We start from the raw sequence: 7,520 nt of genomic DNA, 5'->3' as shown, positions 1-7,520 counted from the left end.
CATACGAGCTATATTACGTGTGTTAAAAGATGAGGGAAATATTTTATGATTAGGACGGATTTTAAATAAACTGTCAGCTCAACCTCACGTGCAGATCTACAGGGAAATGGGGTGTGTGTGTCTGGACTCCCATTCTGAAATTTGTTGAGTTGTTAAATGTATATACTAAACCAACTAAATTGACTTTGTACCCCCCCCCCCCTTGAAAACGGGGATCTACATATGTATGTAAGGTTCGTATGAAAATTCTTAATTATGAAGCTTTAGTATTCAACCCCCATGAAACAGAGTTTTCATGTTTCGGAAAGGAGTTGCTGGAATAAATTCTGGATCCGCGCCTGCAACCTTGTTCAACACTTGTATTCCTATTGCATGTAAAATATCGTTCATCCTTCGCCATCCTGACGATAACCTATATTTTCAGTATAAATGACATGAATCATAACTGTATGCACTATATTCAAGAATTAAATTAGATGAAAATGTTTTTAAGTATGCATGCAGAGCCATTCCAGCTTCTATGACAACAAATCTTGCATGGATGTCACATCTGTACATCAAAGCAAATATTATTGACAATATGTTTCGTATCCGCAATTGACCTTCATTTTATAGATCGATTTAAAGTTTTACTAGCATTACTACATGTAGCATAACATAAATCCTACAATGACCAATAGATTTTGTAGCTCGAGATGCAGTTTAGATTGCAACTGTTAAAAAGTGACATATTGGACACCATACACGTAGTATTATGATCATACAATTATGGACTGTCACTCTTTCGGTGGTAATTAGGGTTTGCTGGTGAATAACAAAGTTTAGCCCTATTCACTATCATCCTCGCAAGCCAGAGGGCCTAGCTGTGTCAATACGTTACAGCATTGTCAAATTAGGATATTATAAGGGAAATGCAGAGTTTTAAAAGTAGAAGGAATTGATCCTTACATCACGGGTTCGAATCCCACCCCGGGATGTATATAGAATTTTCGGATGAGTTTGGTAAAAACCCCCCCCCTTTTTTAGCTTGTCAAGTTTTTTTCCCAGGTAAGTTGAATTTTTTTCCTCGGCCCAGGATGGCCCCAACTTTCAAAAACAACGCTACTGTCATTAACGAACTTCTGTTGTAAAAAAAAAAAGTTCATGCAGATTAGAACTTACAACTTTTGTTGTATAAAAGACACCGAAATGTTTGAAAAATAATCAGCAACAGACTTGCCTAACAATTTACCTGATTTGATATTATAATAATAATAATATATGAATTTATAAAGCGCTAAATATTAATAATATAACTCTAAAGCGCTGTACAATAAAACGCAAGTAAACATAATTTAAAAGCTATGAAAACTTATATAAAATATTAGCCCATAGACACACATGTGTTCGAAATTATAACATGTAAAATACTTTTTACATACAAAATACAATTACACCATCAATAAAACTCAATAAAAGAATTTATGATTTGCTGCTAAAAATTGAGCACCTAAAACTTAAAAAGCTATCCTATAAAAATGCGTCTTTAATTGTCTTTTGAAAATATCCAGGGACTGGGCCTGCTTTATATCATTAGGAAGGTCGTTCCACAAAAATGCTGCTGTCCAACCAAGTCGACGTTCACCATATGTTTCGTCCTGATCTTAGGAACAACTAACCGTGATGTTGACTCAGATCGCAGTGATCAAGGCTTGTATTCCTTATAAGATCTTTGATATACGATGGAGCCAACCCGTGTAAGGATTGGTAGACATTGTCAAATTTTATATTGTGGAAGGGAAATGAAGAGTTTTAATATGATGATCTTGTAACTAAACGAGCTGCCGTGTTCTGGACTTTTTGAATCCCCCCTTTGACACTCCATATAGAAGGCAGTTCCCATAGTCCAGCCTGGCAGTGATAACGGCATTCACCATGGTCTTGCAGGCTTCTTTTGTAAGAAAGCGCCCCAATATTGCTTATTTGAAAATAGCATGTTGACGACCGAGTTTTTTTCCATAGGTAAGGTGTTGATTGAAAAATTTTTTTTACACATGGCACGCTTTCAATGATATTATCACCAACTTTTAGTTGTAATGTTGGCAACTTCTGGTGTTGCTTTGTGGAAAGATTATTACTTCTTTTCTGTTTAGTTTGAGTAGGTTTGATGTCATCCAAAAAAACACGTTCAAGTCAGAGAAGTAATTGTTCAACTTTTCCAGTGGTCTGTGATCATGTAGATTTGTGTATCATCTGCATAGCATGTATATCAAAAATAATCAGCAACAGATCCTTGGGGGACACCAAAAGGCAGCTAACAATTTACCTGATTTGATATTCAGCTGGTTTCTGTCGCGCAGCCATTGCTTTCAACCACAGGAGTTCGCGTACCCATCAATTTTATCAAATTTTTCAGTAAATTAAAAAAATACGTTATACCTATAATAAATTATTATACGTATTTTTTTTTTCTTGAAAAATTCGGTAAAATTGATAGGTACGCCAACTGTGCTTTCAACGTTGTTTGAGGTATAAATGTAAATTGATTGTGACGTCACAATACCACTTGACGCGCACTGACAATGCGATGAATTGGCTTCAATTCAAGTGATGATTATGACGTCACAATACTCTTTGACGCGCACTGACCGTTCGATAATTTTCGGCTTCAAATCAAGTGATTATGACGTCACAATACCGCTCGACCGTCTGATGAATACGACTTCAAATCCAGCGAATATAGTAGTGTTATGAAGGTATGTTATAAACTGTTGCGTTTTAATTAATAAACTACGAGGGGTGATCAGAAAGTTCGCGAACAAATTGAATAACTTCCATAAAACAAAAAAATTAGGTTTCAGTGTTCATTATTTTTTAAAGTGCCGTCTCCAATTTTAATGTACATCTGCCACCGTTCTGTCCATGCGCGAATCACGTGATCTGAAGCATTCTGTTCATATTCGCTATTTAAAACATTTTTACCGAGTCATATATTTCTTACCATGTAAGTTGATTTTTATAACAAAAACAATATTTTTATAACAAAAACAATTCATTTGTCAGAAATGACCAAATCTCGGAAATAGGATGATTGGATAAGAATATCCTTTCCCAGAAAGTACATGGTGACCCATCGTCGCAAACCAGGCCAAAATGTACGATCCTCTCCCATGTAGGAGAGAGCTTATATGCGGACTCCGGACCGTGGTTGAGACGATGATGGTGACCATCACAACCCGACTCCTCTGTCTTAGAAAGACGTTTATCCAATTTGGATATAGTTGTAGGGGGCCTTCTTTTTATCATATCTTATTTGTTAAAAGTCTAAATTAAACGATATTTTAGAGATTGAATCATCCTATTATTGTTAAGATATTCCACCTTTTTTCTAGCTGTAACTTCGCAATCTTTCATAACAAATTGCCGAACAAAGGACACATCTTTTCTCAAGATTGCTTTCGTTGGGCTACAAAACAAACGCTATATTTTTAACCATCTCCCTCCCTTCACTAAAACAATCAATCCAGTTTATGATTGAACGTCTGAAAAGTCTATTGTTTCCATAAACCTTGTACAAATTATCATAAGATACTTCAAAGGAATTTCCAAGTTATACGTTAAAGTTTCTCGAGTAAGACTGTAACAGCTATTTTTCCATTCGGCAAACCTCGGCTGATTCCGTGAACTCGGCCGAGGTGTGCCGACTGCTATTTTTCGTCACGAGTCACCTACATATTGACGTCATTTTCACATTGTGACGTCACAATTATGGAGAAATTACTTTTTATATGCTATTCATAGTACATTTGCATGACTGTAGGTGGGTCAAATTTCATTCTGATCTGAATTGTGGTTTTGTAAATATAGAGATCGTTCTCGAACTTTTTGATCGCCCCTCGTATATAGAGACTATTTATAAAACATATACATCTAAAATTAAATCCAAAGGGGGGAGGAAGACTATGTTTTTAAATGACTCTCAATTAATACAAGAGTACGTGTTTATCTTTTGGTCCTAATAGCATCCTCTTGTTTCAATTTCGTCGAGTTTAGCTTCTTGATTATATGTAAACATACGTGGTGGTTTCATGTATCTAATACTAGTATAGTGGGGTGATATTTATATTATTTAAGCGCTTTGATAAGTTAGAAGATTGATTGATTGAATATTGCTTAACGTCCCTCTCGAGAATTTTTCACTTACATTTGTATATGGAGACGCCACCACTTACCGGTGGAGAGCTGCAAATTTTGTCCTATACTCGGCACTCAGGGCCATCGAGCTGGGAGGGATCTTTTTCGTGCCAGCACCTACTGCGACATGGGACCTCGGTTTATACGGTCTCATCCGAAGGACCAGTCTCCACGTCCCACAGTGGGATTCGAACCTGCGACGTAAGGATCAACTCCTTACTTCGCGACTCTAGACAACCATTGCGCCACGCGGGCGACTATATTTAGTTAGCAGAAAAAATGAATTCGGGCAATGAATGTGTATTGTTTTTTATACACTCTCCGAAAGAGTGATAACTCAGACAGTCATGTATTTATAACATTATTTAAAACCATGGTTATTCGACATGTATCTCGACTAGCATATAGTTTTTAATTGTGAGAATAAAATTTTTTCAGGTATTTATATAATATATAAAATGCATTGACTGAATGGAGTGCAAAAAGGCGATTGAAACTCCTCTACCCATCTTCTCACTAAAGTGATTTGTTAAAGGGAAAATTTGGACGATTTTGTAATTTCCTTGAATTGCTTTTTTTTATCATTATGAATAAATCATGTCCCTTTTCTGTGGAAATACCCACTTTGTCCCTGATATTTTATTTTTCTATGAGCTAACATGCAGAAATCATAATATAAGTATTATAATCAACCAGTTCATGTATTGTAGCTAAATAAGAGAAAATGGGTCCATCGCCTGAGGGGAAAGGGCGGAAGAACTAAAAAAAATGCAGAAAAGGTAAGAAAAAAGGCCAAATTTGACCGTTTAGCTTTTTTCCTCAAAGTTACTTATTTTATTTTAGTTTTTTTTTTTTTAGTATTTTAGGTTTAAGAAGTTCATGACCTTAAGTTTCATTGCAAAAGCTTTAATTGTTACAACGCACTTTGAAAAAAAAAATACGCACTTCGAACATTTTTCCAAAGTGCGTTAAATTTGGGATCAAGTTAATGCACGTTGACAACAGTATTTTTCTTTACAAAGTGTGTTAATATCGAGGATTATTGACCATATCAACGTTCTCTGAAAGACGTATTGAATTTCAATTTTCAAAAAACTAAATTCAATGTTCTGTCCTTTCTGACATAACTTATTTTTCAAATAAAATCTGCAACATGACGACTTTATGAAAATAATTTTTCGCAAAATACGATAGTCTTTTCATAGTTTTTTTTAAAATAAATATTTAAAAGTATTTTGTATATTGTAGTTAATATAAACTTATCAAACAAAGAATGAAAGATATTTACATTCAAGAATTAAGAGCAAATATCGACAATATGCCAAAAGCCAATTTGTACAAATATCTTACATTTACAAATTTCCTTCAATATTACCCTAACAAACCTTTAAGTGTTAAAAATTGAGAAATAGTTTCAAAATTTAGGATGTCTGATCACAATTTATGTATTGAAAGGGGTAGATATACGAATACCAATAGAAATGATAGAAAATGCATATTGTCTACACTAAATGTAATAGAAGACGAATTTTACTTTATTTTACAATGTCCAACATATGGAAATTTAAGGAAGAAATATATATTAAAAGATATAATTATCAAAATGGTAGTGAATATAAATTAATACATGTCCAACTATTTAGCGTTCGATTAATACAACTATTTAGCTTTAGAAATGTAATGTAATTAATTTTTTTTTTTTTAAAAAAAGAAGCTAATCATGCACGGGAAAGTAAATTAAAATTAATGATTGATTACTATACTATAATAATATCTATGTATGGATATGCACATTTATTATTAATGTCTATTTTGACTGTGTAAATACATTGTAATACATAAAGTTTTCTTCTTCCGCCATGTTAATTATGTATACCGGTATCTTAAACTATTATGTAAATCTGACGTATCTGCTAATACAAAGAATAAAAGAACTGAACTTGATGCAGGTCAGCAAATACAATTTATCATTGAGGTCAAATGCTGACTGAAGGTTTTCATAATAATTGTATTAAAGATATTACATACACACTGAATTGTCGACGGATATTTCCGTTAATTTATTTTCCGATCATGACATGGAGCACACGGCGGGTGTGACCGATCGGTAGAGGATGCTGATTCCTCCATGGCACCTGATCCCACCACTGATGTTTTGGAGGTCTGCGTTTTCTCTGCTCCCATTTTGTATTGTTTCGTGGACTTTCGAGCTTGAAAACTGTTCGTTATCTCAATATATTTTATTTATTCCCACAAAATATGATGCCCCCTTCTTCTTTTTTTTAACAGCTATTTGATTATTATTTATTTTACAGTTATTTGATTATTATTTATGCATTTTATACACAAGCTGTTTTATTTTTTTATTTGGTTTTGTAAACTACTTTAGTCAAAGTGAAGTCAGTTGGCTATTTTTGCTGAGTTCAGCTATATGGTCCCTGAGCCTCTCTTCTTTGATAGGGTGCCTTTATACAATTGTTTTTGCACAGGAAAGCTTATCTCAATTTTTAACATTTTGACGTCAAAATCAATAGGGGTAATTAAGGAAATATAAAATATGATATAAGATTAATTGTAAAAGCTTACTGTTTTTAGGAGTTCGCTTAGAAATGGAAGTGTTAAACACAGACAAATTACATTTATTCCTGATATTGACTCTTGACCTAAAATTGATAGGAGTCTTTTGTAGGCCTTTTTTACGACATAAAATTACTTTACAGAAGCTCAAAAGTTGTTAAGGATTTTTAAAAATATCGCCCGGAAACCAAATTGTTCACGAAAAGAATGATGGACACACTGAAAAAAAAATAACTAGTGAAAGTCACTGGGAAGACTAGTAAATTTATTGTCCATACAATCACTACCTCAAAAGTAGTTTTACTAGGTATTAGGTAGATTTACTAGATAATATTAGTAAATCTAAGAATTTATAAGTAACTTTCACTAGGTATTGATCACTCAACTTTTCACTTCCTTAGCTAGTACACAGAGTGATTTAACTGGCTCACTAGTTAAATCAACTAGGTAATTCTCTCAGTGCAAACGTAACGTTTGCAAATTTAACTGTTGCCTTTGAAAACGTAACGTTGCAAAGAAATGTAATAGTAACAGCACAATTTGGAAAATGTAAGTAATTTTGAATTTATTAATATTCACTCATTAATTTTTATATATTTTTTGCCATATAGAACTTTGATGGACAAGTATATTGTGTTGCCTTGTGGTCATGCAGTGCAATTTAAGAATGTATGTAGTGTTTAGCATCGTTATATAGTGAATTGGTCTCTTGTCTCTTTTCGAAAAATCAAAATGATATTCACTTAGCTGGCATTGACAATATTATGACC

The sequence above is a fragment of the Saccostrea cucullata genome, unplaced genomic scaffold, assembly GCF_032062105.1.
Source record: "Saccostrea cucullata isolate Sc308-1 unplaced genomic scaffold, CSIRO_AGI_Scuc_v1 ctg613, whole genome shotgun sequence".
NCBI lineage: Eukaryota > Metazoa > Mollusca > Bivalvia > Ostreida > Ostreidae > Saccostrea > Saccostrea cuccullata.
This window is presented reverse-complemented; position numbering follows the sequence as displayed.